Source organism: Macrobrachium rosenbergii, chromosome 43, assembly GCF_040412425.1.
Source record: "Macrobrachium rosenbergii isolate ZJJX-2024 chromosome 43, ASM4041242v1, whole genome shotgun sequence".
Classification (NCBI taxonomy): Eukaryota; Metazoa; Arthropoda; class Malacostraca; order Decapoda; family Palaemonidae; genus Macrobrachium; species Macrobrachium rosenbergii.
The window spans coordinates 26,008,567-26,026,628 of NC_089783.1; the positions used below are offsets into that span (position 1 = coordinate 26,008,567).

Genomic DNA, 18,062 nt, shown 5'->3' on the forward strand with positions numbered 1-18,062 from the left:
GGTATTTGTAGTTTCTCTACCTCAGCTGATGCGGTATAAGGATTACATCCCATGGGTATGATGTTTCATTTGAATATTTGAAGTATTGTGAAAAGAATGTGATAGGAATGGTGTTTTTGAGAGCAACAACGGAACAAGTGGTTACACATTCTTGTTCTTTCTGCCACTGACCATATAAAAAGTAGAAATCTTGCCTGACTTTCATGAAATGTTCGGTTACTTCGTAATTGTTACGGAAGTCTCCTACCTACTGGTGTCAACTTTTCGTAAAGAATGGCGATATCGTCACTAAATAGAGTGAATTCGATATAAGCACCAAGAAAACAAAAACACCAAGTGGCATCGATGGACCGAGAACGGTCCCAAGTAGTGACTGTGTCGGCCGCCGACTCGTCGTCGAGTCTGCCTCAGCGAGTGTTGGGTCTAGCCGAGTTCGCTCCCAGTCTCAGAATGACTTTGACCAGTGAAGAGGGAGGGTGCGCATGAGGTGGCTCCCTCGCACCCTATCTTGAATTGTCCGTATATCTTTGGATGCTGTGGCCGGTGACTCCTTGCTGAGTGAATTCTTGTTTTGAAATAACATTCGCCGTGAGAGGTTTTTCAAATTGTGTGCTCATTGTGGGTGAAGTGTGCATTTGCCGCGAATTTGCCTGTGAAACTTTTTAAAAGTGTGGAGCTCCGCTCAGGTGAGTATGGCCTTCGGGCATTGGGGTTGAAGGGAAGGTGTATTGTGCTAGGATGTCAGATGTCCTTTTCACTCCAGTATTTATTCTTGTCTGATGTGGGAAGATTCATAAATCGCAGTTACATGATGAAATTGCAGCTTCATCATTTTGCACCAAGGTATTAAGCATTCTATTCTTAGCCTATTATGTGTTCGAAAAATGAGCATCAGGAATTTTTAGGCTTACCTGGCTGGGTCTTGGGCGCGCCTGGGATGTCTACTATTTCATTGGTATGAGATGGAGATCACTCATCCCCCTGGAACGGATGGAGAATTTGGGATAGGCATTTGCGAGATGTAGTTTATGATTATTTCTTTTTTCTCGGATTGTTACTGTTAATACATTACCAATATATTGATACTACATTAAAAACTGATTTTATTACGTAAAAATACCAGTTCTTACCATGAACATTTATGAAAAGAAGGGATACGCTCTACTCGATTTCATAGTGTGGAGGGATTCTTCTGTCGCAGAAATTCCGTTTGTGGCTGCAGCACCTGCACCCTATTGTTTTAAATTGAATGGCCTCACTCCTCCCGCTTGTTACTTGTTGTTTCAGAGCAAATGAATCAGATCATGTTTGTTTTGCTTAATCCCAACAAATCCGAGAGAGAAAAAAAGATGAGGTCGTTCAAGAAGGCGTCTGATTAAGAGGTCATTAGCATCGCTCTACAGCAGTGTCTTTGTCAGGTCAGGAAAGGGTAGGCCATTTGAGACTGGTGGTGGTACGGATTTAGAGTAATGAATAAGAGTAAGGGAGGTTGTTATATAGGTAGTAATATTGTCTAGTTCAGTTTTAAAGTGGTACTTTCCAGTTATTTGTGTCGTTCATTCGTTAGGAGATGCTAATTGGTGGTTTTAAAAAACAATTTGAGTGTGTTGGTAAACGGGTTGGCAGCCATTTATGTATTATGTGCCAACCTTCCCAAATATGCGTGTGTTACGTGCTTTCTTTTCCTTTAACTGTTATCACTAAATTTGAATTTGTCTAGCTAATATGTCATTTGTTGATGGATCCAGTCTGCATCCATAGGAATGTCTCATAAATTTTCTGCATTCACAGGAATGTCTCATAAATTTCATTATTAATTGTCTTCGCCGGACATATGCTATATCTTTCACATATAAGGAAGCAATTTGATATATATACTGTACAATATAAATGATAAAGTATTTAAAATATTTTTGTAAGTGGTTGGTGTAGAACAAGCTGGCCTTGTGCCGGCACAGGCCTTACACAAATGGATCCCATAGGTGATGGTAGGGCATTGAAGGAAACAGTCGAGACGATTCTTGTTGACGCGACAGGCAAGGTTAGAATATGTGGTTGACTTAATGTTCAGAAGTACAGTAGTATGGGATCGGAGTATTTGCCCAGTGAAAAAGTGTGTATTGGTTTTTTTTTCGCTTAGTAATCCTTCAGTAATTACCATGTGGTGTGCTGAGAATCAGTGTGTCAGTACGTGTTAATCGATGCATCGGAAACCATTTAACATGTAATGTCCCATGTGGACGTCGAAGAGATGCAAGGCTAAAAATCACATAGTGCCATGGTTTTCCCTGTCATTAGAATGTTAATCCCCTTTAAAAAAAATAAACAAACCTGGTCACTTAACATGCTGCCACATCCTAATAAACTTTTGTACTCGTAGGCGACTGCAATCCTGTATATGTCGCGCCATCCAATGAACATTTTTAGCAGCAGCAGCAGCCTTCTGGCTTAAACCTATTATCTTATAACAAAAACACTTTCAAGTGTCAGTGAAGGAGGGCCTAGATAATGGAGACGGCAGTTTTTAACAATCTTATCTGCGTTGACTTAAGAGGAGGGGGTATCTTTCCTTCATGATAATCCGTGAGGAGAAAATTTTCCTGTATATTGAAACTAACCACATATATATATATATATATATATATATATATATATATATATATATATATATATATATATATATATATATAAATTATAAATCTGTACTTTTAAAAATACTAAGAAAAATATATTTGACTGTAATATTCTTGTTGAATTTCATAATTATTAATGGTATGTAATTCATTGTCATTATTTGTGGGTGTTTTTTAATGTAATGTCTGACAATTTCGTACTGGCTGAAGTTTGTATTTTGTATATTTTGCTAGTGGTACTGAATGACCCATTTTATAATAGCTATTGTTACACACGGGCCAGCCCTATGAGAGCTTTTAATCAGTTCAGTGATCTGGTTAAACTATTGTAATAATAAATAATAACTTACATACACGATCTAAACGGATTGGTCACTAGAATGTTATTTTCAGACCTGATTGTTTAAGGATAATGACAGAAAGGAAAACTCCGTTAAAAAGGGGGCTTGAATTTGGAAAATACAGCGGATCCTCATAGTAAAAACGTTTTGGAATAATTGAAGATAAATGTTGATATTATCAACTAGAACTAGAGCAGTAATTTCTTGCAACAAAATCAATACAAATGGTAAGCTTGGTTTTATTACAAATGGAATTTACCGGCATTTATCATTGCATACAGTCCCTCGCAATAAGGGAAACCGCTTTCTGTCCGAGTCGGAGAGGAGTAGACATCATAAGCACTGGGCGTTTGGCCAGTGTAGGTTCAGAACCATACAGCTGAAAATCATTAAACATACAGCTTTGAGTTTTTTTTAGTTTCTATTTTTTTATTCACTTGGTAAAGGACGTAATTCATGTTTACGTATTATGTGAACTTTCTAGCAGGTCGATTATGAAACTATCCAATTTAGGGGATGTTTTGAAAAAGATTTGCCTTTATTTCTCATATGTTTTGTCCCGTTGAAAGTTATACTTTGACTTGAAACGTATAGTTTGACATTGTCAGCTCTCTTTCACTGTATCCTGTCTTAGTGCTTTTTGCATTCCGTAGAAGAGGATTCCGGTTTTTTTTTTTTCCCTGTTGGCTTCATCTCGTTTCGAGAGAGTTGTAACATTTTTGGTTTTATTAGTTCCCTTGGTTGGTCGTTACTTTAGACGTTGTATGCTCTTTACTACACGACTTCCCTCCCTTTCTCTCCCCAACATAGCTAGAGAAGGGCCACGTAAAGTCCCCGGTGAATTCCCCGTCTGTCTCGTTCCCGCAAGTTTCGGGTCCAGTTAAGTCTACGGAGATGTAGTAAATGACACCCTACAAAAAGACGGCTGCTGCTGCGCGGAGAGTTTGCTTTTGAGTTACTCGGCTGTTGTCTAAGTTTCCTGTTACAGAATTGCTATATTTTCAAAACTTAGTAATGCATCGACATCTAATTTTGCTACATGCATTCGTAAGTAAATGCATGAAAGTGAAATCCGGAGGATGTACTGCATACGTTTTATATATGCTAATACGCATATATGTAGCAAATAGGAACAAATGGCTACAGGAATGGTCATCCAGAAACTCGTTACAGCTTACAGTATATCAAGTCTTAGAAAGTTCTACTGTATTTTGCTACGTTTGACTACATAAAAAGGAAGTGTTTTATCATTGTAATTTCTAGGCTTATGTAATGGTAACTAACAACGCTATTGTGCTTGACACGAACACTTTTACTTTGTAATAGATGCACTGTTTGTTTCACGTGTGGGCGTGGTCAGTCACGTACCCACCAAGCTTCTGTTGATGCGTAGGGGAGTAGTATAAGGGTGTTTTATTAGTGTACATCTGGCACCCTATATATATATATATATATATATATATATATATATATATATATATATATATATATATATATATATATATATATATATATATATATATATATATATATATATATATATATATATAATAATGTGTGTGTGTAACCAGCGAGGTTTGTCTTGAGGTGTCAGCTCCATACAATTTTGACTGCGACCCACTACCGTGGACCAGGTATCATGAACGTGTTTCCTTCTTAGGTCTGCAGAAGCACAGTAGAAATTAAGGGAATATTCTGGCATTTTCCCCTCTCTCCCGGAAATCGAACCTTGTAAGTGTAAGTGTGCGAGTTTGTGTGATTATGCTTGTAACTTCTTAATGAAACTCAGTTTAACGCTATCCTTGTTTATAGGTAATCTCTCAGTCTATCCTACTTCTTCTGTGCTTCTTTTTATTTGGGAACATCACTGTGCATCTTCCAGTCACAGTTTTCCAGCAAGTCACTCGCTCTGCGGTAGAGAATTTTGCTCAACCAGAAGATGACGACGTAATTCTTCGTGGCTTCAGTGCTATTTTTGAGACTTACGAATTCCCCGGGAGATTCTCTCTCTCTCTCTCTCTCTCTCTCTCTCTCTCTCTCTGGTGACTATTTGCCCATTGACGAGTAACCTCTTAAAAAAAACCCTCGTTTGTGTCGCCATTAAGGTCTTTGTTTACAGCCTATCGAAAGGTGGTCGTAGAACTTGTGGACGGGATACATTGTCGGGAATAGCTTTGATAATTAACTAGGCGTTTATATCTTTGGCCGCCATAAGTTACGGAAGGTCCATCTTGCGAACATTTCGGAAAATTCCACCAGACTTCGACGCCGTTAGACAAAATATTCAATTTCGAACCAGTTCGTTGGTAGTAAATATTTTCCCCCACTTACAAATGAACATAGACGTATATACAGTTATTATGTCATGTAAACTCAGAAATGCTTTGGAAACAAAGTGTCGTTTGTGAGTGAGCCGTTGGGAAAATAAATTTCTCGCAATATTCTGTGAAATACATTATAATAGTTCATATCATCCGATAGTATAATAAAGTCACAGACGTTAATTTTGGGTCGATTATCAACGGTTTAGTATCCTTTGTTTTTGTAAATTTCGATCATGATTCACTGAGTTTCACATTGTGCATGTGGTCGAGTTTGACATATTTTCAATAGACAAATTACTTAGACAAATTACTTTAACCAACCTCCCACAAAATTTGTCAGCTTTGGTGCTCATCTTTTGAGTTACTCAACGTTGCATCATGACTCTTACTTCAAGCTTCGTAAGAGGTAAAGAGAAAGTGCTATAACTCTAAGAAATGGTAGCGCATAAATCGGCAAAATTCTTAATTGTATAGTTATAATGAGTTTCTTAATAATTACTTCCGGGTTTGGTCTATTGTGAATAAATATGCGGATAGAGAATAATTATAATCACTAACATAGTGTAGTAGACGTACGTGTCCCTCATTGAACCTGGGTCAGTTTATACGGGAAACCCCCCCCCCCCCTTCCTTTATGCGCACCTGCTTGTTAATCAGTGAAATAAATCAGTGCCACCCGTAACAGTTCAGTTCATTACAAGTGCCAACATTTAACTAAGGTAAAAAGTGATGAATAATGAATCTCCAGATTACACGTTCTTTCTTCTCTCAGCTCTCGTTTTCGTCATATTATACAGGTAGTGAATGCTTGCAGCTCTACGCTGCTTCTGATCACAGATCATTCTTTTTGTTATTATTATTATTTCTAGGGATGCGAAATCATTTGCTGTGACCTATTGACGTGGTTTTGAAATACTATTTCCTTCTTGATGGCGTAGAAAACTGCTTTCGCTTGCGAATGAAAGAGCTGAGTTGTGTGCGCGAAGTGTTCTTCCAAGTGACCGGACGGAAGTTGCGACCATTGCACTACCTACCGTTACCGCATACCTGAGCCTGAAGAAAGTCTGGCTTGCCGGCTCATGTTGGCGATTTTTCAAGTTGAAACTTTTTCTTTTCTTTTAAACATTCTTTACTTACATTTCGCTTGGATGCTAACGTGCTGGGATTGCGGCATGGATTGCAATAAGTGTTTTTATATTTCCTTGTACGTGGTCGAGTCAACATATCGTTTTATTTTTATTGTATAAAGGGTTTTTTGTGACTGTCGAGAGACCATGGAATGGCTGTCTGTTTCTTTTCATTTTTCTTTACCAAAAACCGACATTATCTTCAATGAAGAACTTTTCCCACGCGTTATTCGTTACTTGCCGTTTCCTTTTCCCTTCTGGTAACGGTTTCCTCTCATTACATGCGATATGGTTTTTTCTTCATTCCGCGGAGAAGAAACGAAAAAAGGGAATTGTAAAAAAAAAAAAAAGTTTAGAAGGGCATCGAATTTTTTTATGGCTTATTTTGGGTTCCATCTCTGAAGAAGCTACTCGCTACCTGTTACCTCGAGTTTGTTTGCCCTAAAAGATCAGCAGCAGCCTTTTGATTGGCCCTTTAAACGATAGTCACCCCCGCTGCACTTGCGCTTGATTGGGTTTCGGGTATATATATATATTCCCCCTTACTCGAATCCAGTTTTTTTCCATTTCCCGGATTTTCCTTTTTTTTTTTTCTTTTTCTAAAAGGAGACGACGAGGGCGTTTGAAAACGCTTGACGTGAATGGCAAGGTTATTTTAGCGTCTTTGTGTGGCCTCAAGTTCGGTATCCTTCGGCATCCTTTCCTCCTTGGAGGATTGTATGTCCCAGTCGCTGATCAGGTACCCTCTCTTGTGTGTTGCTGTTTAAAGAGAGAGAAGACTGGGAACCACGGTTCCTTAGGCCTCTTTAGGCCTATACTGTTTAGACGAGATTGATTGAATTTGTTTTTTGTGAACCTGCATTTGTTGTTGTTGTGGTATTATGCCCTCCTGGAGCGATCGTGAAGGATGAGGGGGAAATGCGGCATTATTAAAGAGAAGAATAATGAGGGGAATTCTAGATGGCTATCCTGCTTTTCCCTATGGCTTTTCAGGGGCCTGTTCTTTTTTTTCGGAATTGAAAACTGACTGTAGTCCCACCCTCAGTATGCCCCGACTCTCCCAGACCCTCCCTCCCCCGTGTCAAATAGATGTGATAGTCTAGTTTAGATCTGTTTAAGCGAAACGTTACGGTAGACTTTGAAATCCCCTAAATTTCCCCACATTCATCTTTCGGTTCCTTAATCCTGTATCTTCCTTTATTCCTTCTTAGCGTTCCTTTCTATTTTCACTTCACAGCATGCATCAGGGTCTCACAGGATAGACGATCAGAAGGAAGAGGAAGGAGAGGAAGGTTTTTCGAAGGTTCCTGTATCCTGCAGGAGAATGGCATGTATGCGTGCTCTGTAAAAAGACACCGGGTATTTCCTGGGTATTGGCAGTTGAGGTCTTTTTGTCCTCTGACTTCGACTATCATCTTTCGCTGGTCCCTTTGGGACCGCAGTTTATCTAAGAGCAGGAAGTCCTTAATGCAGTTCTTTGTCGTCATTAGAAGAGGATCTGTCACTTCCCTCAGACAGTAGGTCCTTCCTTCTAAGACGTTCTGTCCGAAGCAGCAAGTAAAAAATATGAGATTAACGGTAAGTTACTTGTGTGTGAAATGTCTCTCGTTTGTGTGGTAGCCGGAGAAGGATTGGTTTCGTCTCATCTTTCTGGGTGTTCAATGAAAAGGGAAAGGAGGAGATGAAGGCGTTGCTGTAGGTTGTTAGTGCACATTCTTCGTCGGTATGTATGTATGTATTTATCTGCCACCTGAGATTTTCCCCCCACCGCACCGGTGTCTCCGGTATTCCAAGTTGGGCCAGATGAATTGAGATAATTCCTTATAATTATGCTGTTGATATGTTTCAGGGTAGGTCTGAGTAACATTTCATTGTGTAGACATTACCTTTCCTGTGAGAATGATTTTACACCATTACTATTCTTTAATCACTGGATTCAGTTGTTTTTATGTAATCCTTGAAAGCATATTGTACGACGTAACCGTGAAGTTTATAAGGCTTCTCTTGGAAAACAGTAGGATTCTTTTAGGAATGTCATGGTTTTATAATTATATTAGTGGGACTCTTCAAGTTTTAATTTCATATCATCGATTTTCATTTCTGATTAGCCTGTCGTAGTTTGCAGGCAGTGGCATTCGTGCATGGCATCCCGAGTTAAAAGGGCTCCCTTCCCCTCCTTTTCTTCAGCTTAATTTCGTTTCAGAATTGTAAGCTCCATCGTGTTTTTATCTCTCTCTTTCTCCCTTGATTTTTTCCCTTTTTTCCATTCGCCTATCTCTACCACGTTCGTTTTTTTCCTTCACGTGTACAGACATCAGGTATCCCCACGTACTTCCCTGAAGTGAATTTAGCAGGTCAAAGCAAGGTGTTGGTAGATCGCCGAGCAAACCTAATGCCTACACGGTGCTATTCCGGCCTTCTCTAGAAATGGCCACTATGCAGACAAGCGTCGTATGTTCTTATACCGATCTGAAATATTTCATATATTGTATATACAGTATTCTACCTTAGCCTATCCAGGTCATTGTTGATGTGCTAGGGTTGTATGGTGCTGCATTGTCGGGTGCCGTACTCGGCATCCTTTTTCAGGTAATGCTTGCTGTACTTAACAGTGTCAACTGTTCTGATAGATACATGAAGCAATGTCGAGTTCCATTTTATTGCAGCCTTGCAATTAATGGCCACCGCGTAGCTGTTGATAAGCTAACTTGACTCAATGTTTCAGCGCCTTTTGTTTTGCATTACAAAACAAACCTTTTCTTTTGAGCTGTTGCAGTGATGTAGCATTGGTTTTTATTTTTTTTAAAGCTGAGTTGAAAATTTATCATAAACCAGTGAGTAAAATTTAGTTTTCCTTTCATTTTTGTACTGTATGGTGTCAAGGATGCATTAATATAGCCTACATAATTTCTGGACCTAGTTTATTGCAGTTGTTTTCTCTCATAAGATGTTTTGGTTGAGAAAGGAAATGTGACTGGGAAATGCATAGGAAGTTTGGGTGGACGGAAATTATATTCTGTGGTGAAAGCGCTCCCTAGTATTCAGCTGTAATCGGTAGATAAAACATTGCGTGTGTGTGACTTATTGTTGTGTAGTGTTGTGTGTGTATGTCATGTAATGACGTTTTACGTCATGAACGACTTCCGGAACAAATTCCAGTGGATAACAAGTGCATACAAAGCTCGGATGTTGTCACTTGTGAAGGCCAGACATTCCGCCTACCCTGGATTTCAAAAAGGGTTCACGATTCACATTTTCTACTCCTTGTCTATGGAAGGTCTTACTGAAACACAAATTTATACTTTAGTTGTGTAAAATATGGGATACACCATGCATTATTTACATTTTATTGAAACTATGATACTAATGTGTTACATACATCAGTGCTACGTTTTTCAGTGCTGTATTGTGCTTCTGATTTATAATGGATTTAGATAATGTTGGCTGTATCAGTAAAGTGATGACGCCATCACAAATACTTCAAAAATGAGCATTTGTGATAACAACTTTTTGTCGTTACAATAGCGAGATTGAGATAAGACTTCGTTCTAGATTCCTCGTATTAGTCTAGAAATCTCTTTGTCAGGTACATATTGCCGAAACACTCGTGGGCGCACCGGTGCCCCGTCGGTGCCACGAACATCCATCGAGGGTTGAGTTCGTGATGTTACTTCTCTTGTGACGTCATGATCGTCTAGTCACGAGGAAGATGTGCAATCACGCCCAATCACTTGTTCGTCTTGAGAGGCGATGAGCGACCTGGGTCTCAACTCTGTCGTTCGTGAAATAGAAGGAGACCGGAAGAACGACGGCGTTCATCGGGTCTGTTTTGTGAGGTCGATCTCTGCGTGTGGATATATTCTGTTACTGTATTTCTGCGGACAACAACATGAAAATGGATTACGTACAGGATGGCTTTCACTTTCCTTTCTTTTTCACCAAGAGGCGTAGAGGTGCGTATATCACTGAGGAATTAGTTCGTATTTGTGCATACACACACACTATATATATATATATATATATATATATATATATATATATATATATATATATATATATATATATATATATATATATATATATATATATATATATATATATATATATAGTGTGTGTGTGTGCATAAGAATTGAACTTCAGCTCGCGATTTACAACTACACGTGTTGTTCAGTTCTCTCATACAGCTGTCAGTTACAGCATTCATACGTATATGACGCACAACTGATTATAATGTCATCATATATATTATATATACAGTATATACCGTATATATATGCATATGTAATGTATAATATTATATATATATATATATATATATATATATATATATATATATATATATATATATATATGTGTGTGTGTGTGTGCGCGCGCTTTGGAACATTAGTTTTAGATAGTCTTGTGCTTTGATCAAATATCCGTTCTGCTGCGAATCTCAGAAGTATTTGCAGTGATGTTTGCATTTAGTAAAATAAATATCAAGAAACCTCGATTCTGAACTTAGGTATATACCACGAAATCACGTGTCCGTACTCATTTTGAATGATGTGACTGATTACTTTCACGTGAACCTCGAAAATCCACGGATGAAGTTATGTATGTCTGAGCCTTGCTAATTCAGAGTAATTCCGTGCTTTTATTCTTGCACGAGAGTAACAAACCGTATTTATTGTCAGCAAGTTCGATTCTGAGCTCCAATATCAAAGTTGATAACGCAAAAGTCAGGCAGTAAACATAAACGTACAACTGAATCGGTTATGCTCGACTCTAATCTTGACCTGTTCTTCACTTGAACGGCTTCGACTTGACGTTCAAGGGCGTGTAACCCTTCCGTCTTGACAATGTTGTACTTGTAAAATACGCCGTGAGAAAGCGAAATGAACATGTGGAAGTCTGTTATGTAAAATTGCAGTATTTCAGAGTTCATATCAATTATATCAGTATTCTGTAAAAAAAATGTACCTGCGCCCAGCTATTGTCACTGGTGACACGGGAAGAGGAAAAGAATTGCGGGGGTGGCCATTATGTTCTCATCGAGATTTAGCACTGTGCTGCTTCGTCGTGGGAACATGGGGAGTGAGAATCCGTTTCATCCTCCAAATGAGTTGGAAGTTTCTTGATCCTGACATCAACGAGAACAGGTATCAAGTATTTCCCAATAACCTGCATTGTCTTCTATCCCTGTTCCTCATATTTGATTGTAAACTGACACTTGGAATTGCCTCATTTGCAGAATGGGTGTGTTTAAGCATAGATCCGTGACAGTCTACCTTTCTTTCAGAGTGACTAATAAAAGAAAATTACTTTTCTACAGACCCAGGATTGAATAGTTGCTATACTATTAGAGCACACCGTAAACAAACATGCATCAACAAACACATTCATGTATAGGTTATATATATATATATTTTATATAATATATACATAAATATATATGTTTATTTATTTATATATTAAATCACAAGTACAATTTATTAAACTCATACCATTAAGTTATCGGGAAATAATTTAAATCAAGGGAATTAAGTTATTCGCAAGGTATAGTTTAATAGATATTAAGTGATATTTGTGCCCTAATATTTGTGAATATAAAAAGGTCACGCGTGTGTAGAGGACACACATTATATAAGAGTAATCTCTCTCTCTCTCTCTCTCTCTCTCTCTCTCTCTCTCTCTCTCTCTCTCTCTCTCTCTGTGTGTTTGTGTGTAATCCTTCGTGGCTGTTTTAAGCTGCGTTGAAAAATGTCTTTGGCAAGAACCTGTAGCTCTTTTACTTGTTTTGCACGTTCTCTCCTTAATTTAGTGTTTTATGTAATTTTTGCGCGCACACATACACACACATATATATATATGTTTGCAAATAGAATTTTTTGTGAATAAATTGCGAGAGCACCACGCCCATAATATTCATCCATATAATGAAGTATACTAAATTGATTTTGCTACAGAATTTCCTTGTAGAAAAATAATGCCCTAACTTCTAAGACAGTGTATATTTCAGTGTATATATGTATAATTTTTTTGTCAGTCGTTGTTATCTTTGCTTTTCCTTTGTTACTGCATTATGTCAGTAACAGAAAAGGCAATCATAAGCTAGATTGAAAAATGATATACACATGGAGTGTAGCAATCACAAGTAACTCCACTAGTTTGAAAAAGGGTTGTGTACCAACATATATTCTCTCATTTTTTCTCATATTGTATGTGGTATTGTTGTATGTGGCCATGAGCTGAAATACAGTATGTGAACATTCTTCCGGTCAAATCTTGGTTGAGATGCTGGAGTGGCTTTATCTGTGATGGGGCTTAGCTGACTAAGCATCATGACACAAACACTAAGAGAAAAAAGCCGCCACTTGGGAAGAGTGCTGTAACCGTGACCCAGTGAAAAAGCCTTCGACTTCTTTCACTTCTTCTCTTGCCCGTGGGATGGATGCCTCGAGGAAGCCCCCCAGGTGTTTTCGAGGCTTCATCCTGCTCTCACACATTTAAACTGTCGGGAAGAAGTAATCCTCTCCCCACTACCCTCCCCCATCTCTGCCTTAGTAGAGATTAACGTAAATGCTTCTCACTGACACCTCGTAATTTGTTTAATGTGACGGAGGATGCAATTACATGGTTTTGTTGTGCCGTTTAAGCACCACGGGCGAGAATACTGTCTTATTTTTTTTTAAAGCCTGCTTTGTGACATTAAAATCCAAATTATGTTGATACATTTTGAATGTATGAAAGATTGCGTGTGTACCCTCCCCCACACACGTGTGTGTGTGTTTTATGTTAATGAATTGTAATCATAACAGGAGCAATCGTCTGATGGAAGCTTGACCATATAATTTAAAACTTATATTGATGAAATGAAAACAGTTGCCACCAAGAAGGTTTTCCTAAGTGCATACACCTGTTAGGTCACCGTTAAAACGACACGATATTTTGCTGTAGTTTTAAAGCAGTTCACATAAGGGCCATTGCAGTTTTCCCATGAATTTAGTTCTCTCTCTCTCTCTCTCTCTCTCTCTCTCTCTCTCTCTCTCTCTCTCTCTCTCTCTCTCTCATATATATATATATATATATATATATATATATATATATATATATATATATATATATATATATATATATATATATATATATATTATATGTATATTATATATGTATATATATTATATACATGTGTGTGTTTGTGTGAATCCGCTGCCATGTCCCTTTGTCAGTTTTCACCAAGATACAGTATAGTAAAAATTTTATTGGATCAGGTGCACAATAACATGAAATATGGTTGAGAATTGTAGTCGCTGATATTGGCACTGAGTGATTGTTACTCATGGTTATAGTTATCGCGAATCAGTTTTGTTAGCGTAGCTTTTTGTGTGTATGGTTGAAATGTGGGGTGTGGGCGCATGGATACCTTTGGTAAATTTTAGGTCAAAGACCGCTCGCACGTCTGTCCTGGGGTACAGCAAGCGTAGCCTCTCTTTTCTCTTCTTGGACCGTATTCATTCACGTGTTTAGAATTTTTTTCTCGCTCAGATTCCGTTATTTGTATCGTGGAACTTAGCTATTTCCGTAATAATGGATGGTGTTAGTTCTGTTAAAATGAATATTCTTTTCTAAGTTGTTAGAATTGAGAATGGAATGCTTAAAGATTAAAAAAAAATTTTTAATATGAACAAGTGTTGAGTGGGTTATTTTAGTTCGAATTAACGAGGGATTTATTGTATGATACGCGCTTTAATAAACTTTCATATTGTTTGTAAATGTATCCAGATCAGTGTACCTTAATCGGCAGTCTCACAGGGGTCAAGTATTTAAGAATTTAAGGATTACTTGTGGGTTTAAAACTTTGACGTAAATTATGTCTGCAAGAATTAATATTGTACTTTTCAAACTTTGCTTGTAGGTATATGAATGGTGTCTGTTCACACAAATGCATGTTACTTTATTTTATCAAACTTCCAAAAGTCTTTGAGCAGTGTCTGGTGCGTAGATCTTTTTTTTCTTTTTTGTGCCCCTGGTCACGGTCGTCATTACAGGGCAGCGAGAATACTAGGGTCGCTGGGCATGTTTGCAGGTTTATTTGGCCCATTTGGCCTGTAGGGCGGTGGGGCTGGGGGCAGACCGCAACAGGTATGTGTGAGAGAGAGAGAGAGAGAGAGAGAGAGAGAGAGAGAGAGAGAGAGAGTTTATAGAAACATTTCAGATAAAATACACAGCTGTATATTATAAGCTTGTTTCTTTACCATGAAAGAAATGCTTCTTTCCATGAAACCTGAAAAGTTGAGAGGTCTTTGCTATTATATTAATTCGTTATGATTCAGATCCCAGGAAACGAAAAGGTTTGAGGTCATAGTTGCTTGATGTAAAAACTAAATATCACGTGAATGTGACTAGTATGTTATTCTTAACTGTAACGAACATTGTGGCGGTTAAGGTTGTGTATTCGAAGAATTACAAATGTAACCGGGACATTTCCACACTTGAGTGTTTTTCTTTAATTTCTATCCGTTTTCTCCCTTTTGTCTTGATCCAAGACATTTATTTTGTTGCTATTGTTGAAGTTGGAATATGTGGGATGGCTGAAGGCTCAGGTAAATCCTTCTTTCTTGGAAGTACCGAGACGAGAGTTGGTCACAGGTGGAGGGAGGCCGGGGAAGTTTCGTATTGAAGGAGGAAGAGAGCGCGAACGGAGCTGGAGACGGGGAGGGAGAGAGGGAGGGAGGGACTTGAAGGAGGGTAGCGGTGCTGATGGTGATGGCCAGTGTGAGGAATGTGGTCAGCCTCCGGCCCCACCAACCTGCCCCTCTACTGTAGCCATGCTGCTGCTGCTCCTTCACCTTCTGCTGCTGCTTGTTTGAGAAGCTGCGCTTGCCTTCTTGCCAATGAATGTAGAAAGACCCCCTTTTATGAAAGGTTTCGCCTCGCGCCCAGTATTCCTCGGTCACGTGAGTAGATCCCGGCGTCAATTCTCCTCAGATAAAGCATCTTACTTGAGTTGCTGTGCTATTTTTATAGCTTCATTGGGGGTGTTGGGACCTGTCATGTGGTGGTAGGGCATGGAGAATTAGTCCATTGTTGAATCGTTTGCTTGGTCGAATGCTGGACGAAACATCCGTTCTTAGGATTCGTTGAGTTCTGGAGACATTTGGTTTTCCGAAATGTGCTCAGAATCACCGTATTATCCGTGGGTGGGAAGTGGAAAGCCTCAGAGGTATAGATATTGGAACCAGACCATGGTGTGCAGTGGAGCCTAGTGACCTCGGGTATTAGAGGTCATGGGCAAGGAAGCCGAGCATACAGAGCTTTTTGGGTGGGGCAGCCTTTGGCGAAGGGGCATACTGACGAAGGGAAGGGCCACGTCGTGGTTTGACCTTACGTAGAAGAACAGTATTCGTGAGCTTTAAAATTTGCTCTTCATCTTGAGGAACGGGAATATTTATGATACGAGGTGTTATGGTATTGAGCTTTTAAATATCGCTATCTAAGTAATAATAATAATAATAATAATAATAATAATAATAATAATAATAATAATAATAATAATAAACCAACATTATCATCATCATCATAGTAAATTTGTAAAAATGTAGTATTTGTCTGATTTATGGTATAGTTCTTATTCAATATATTAATTGTATACTATTTAGAAATATAGGGTAATACATTTCTGAGTAGAATCAATCTTTACGGAATGTTGTAACTTAGTATTCCTTACTATTAAGTAAGGCGCAAGAGACGATGCCTTTGATGAAGTTTCGTATTTAATGTCGTGTTTCATTTCGATTCTGTCAGTAAAGGCTCCATAATATTCAGTAAGAAAGCCCAGTGCTTTTTCGTCTAATCACTTGATAGGAAAGTAAGTAATGATGTTTATATGTTAGGATTAATGATGCAGTTACACTTAGGATCTTATTGAAATTCAGCGGTTTTTATTTATGTAATTGTTAAATATGTTGATTAAAGGATCGTAGCTGTTGAAAAAAATAAACTTTTCAATCCTTCGATGTTGTAGTAAGATTGGAAAGAGCTTTAGGTGCTATTACTTATTTCCAACCCGCCATCAATATTGGTCATTCACTGCTCGGATCCAAATTCCTGCTGTGGAAACAACAGTGAATGAGACTCTTTGATAGTGTTTTCCTTCCCGCTCTTCGCGCGTCTGTTTACTGATGGGAGGATTTGAAGTTTGTCATTGGATCTTGTGAGAACCCGACGCCCATTAATGGCAGTGGTTCGTGGGACCGGGGTAAAAGCAGACCCAGGATAGACTTCAACAAGAAAGCTTTCTTTGTCTTTCCCCAGAGATCTTCTGACCTTTTCACGCCGTCCGTCCTATCGAATATCACAGTCGTACGAGTTTTGGAAATGGCATCTGTGGTGTCTGCTTGTTTTTTTCCTGTACGAATAAAGGTTACCACAATAAAAAATGTAATTATGTGAGCATCATTACTCAGATACTAAGGAAACTCAGAGGCCCTCGTTCTGCAGACCTATACAGTTAAAATTTTCTGAATTGTTAGAGCTACAGATCATTGAAACTACCGAGATCCATCTCGTTTTCGAGTTAGATGAGTTCTTAGTACAGTATTGTGATATTGGTTTTAAATATATATCTTAGTAGCCAAAAGCATTCATTAATATGTGCATCTGAGAGCTGATCAGTCGTATCGTATTTTCAGATGCTGATGTAAATTTATGTATGTATGTTTGTGTACACCCATGGAATGAACAGTCGCTGACATCTTAGTCTGCTACTCTTAATATCTTGACCTAAGGTATTTTTTGGAAGGGTTGGGTTGGAAGGTTCAATGTAGAGAGAACTCGTTTGACTGGGCTTTGGGTATGATGCTGGGTGCCGTTAGATGCCCGTTGATCGAAGTAGTGTACGTTGCATTAACAGACAATCTTTGTTAGAGTCTGCTGGCGAAGTTGGATTGAGTACCATTGATTATAGGCTGTCTTGCTTTAACAAAGCCGTTTAAAATAAATTGCTTCCCTCTTTTGATTATTCTATGAGAGAACGTGATGGAATGCTCGTTGTAATCGAGTTATCATGACAGGACGATGTAAAGCCCATTATTAACTAGATGAGTGCCAGAATGAGTGTTTTTTCCTTATGAAAACTAAGCCAATTTTTGTTACTGTTGGATTCTTGGTAGTTTTGAACATCGTGTGGATAGTGCTTTTTCAGGGGCTGTTTTATTGTCAGCAGTAAAGGTTCTATTTCTTTTTTGTTACCAATTTATATGCATCCCTTTGTATTATGTATTTCTTCTTTATTTTCGAAGTTCTGAAATTAGATTATGGCATCTTTTTTTTGACAAGTTTACTTATATGGTTCAAAGTAATTCTTTATTTTACTCTCTTACCATTTCATAACAGTTTTTATTTTATTCAGTCGACTATAAAAGGTCGAGATGTATGTGAATTACAATTGTAAGTTTAGATTGATAACTGGTTCTGCGCAAGATCAATTCTTGGGACTTTCTTCCGTTTTACAGAACGACCACTTAATACATATTTTCTTTTAACAGACAATTTGCTGTAGGGTGCTTCACGACTTAAGTTTCAAGGTTTTTATTCGCTATTTAATCTTCCTCCATTTCAAAACCACCTTTTACCCCTTCATTCCATTAAACTTTA

At 38.3% G+C, this 18,062-nt stretch overlaps 1 protein-coding gene across 15 annotated transcripts in view; it reads left to right on the plus strand.

Annotated features, from left to right (window-relative positions):
- The window catches only part of LOC136828668 (FERM domain-containing protein 4A-like), a 730,015-nt gene that overhangs the window by 643,612 nt on the left and 68,341 nt on the right, over positions 1 to 18,062 (plus strand). The window contains exon 1 of one of the 15 annotated variants that reach the window (XM_067086752.1): positions 250 to 686. The exons of 13 other annotated variants lie outside the window; for them this stretch is intronic. The gene's annotated coding sequence lies outside the window, so the exon portion shown is untranslated. Of the gene's footprint in view, positions 1 to 249; positions 687 to 18,062 lie in introns of those variants that run through there. One more of the 15 variants, XM_067086755.1, reaches the window with a different exon arrangement.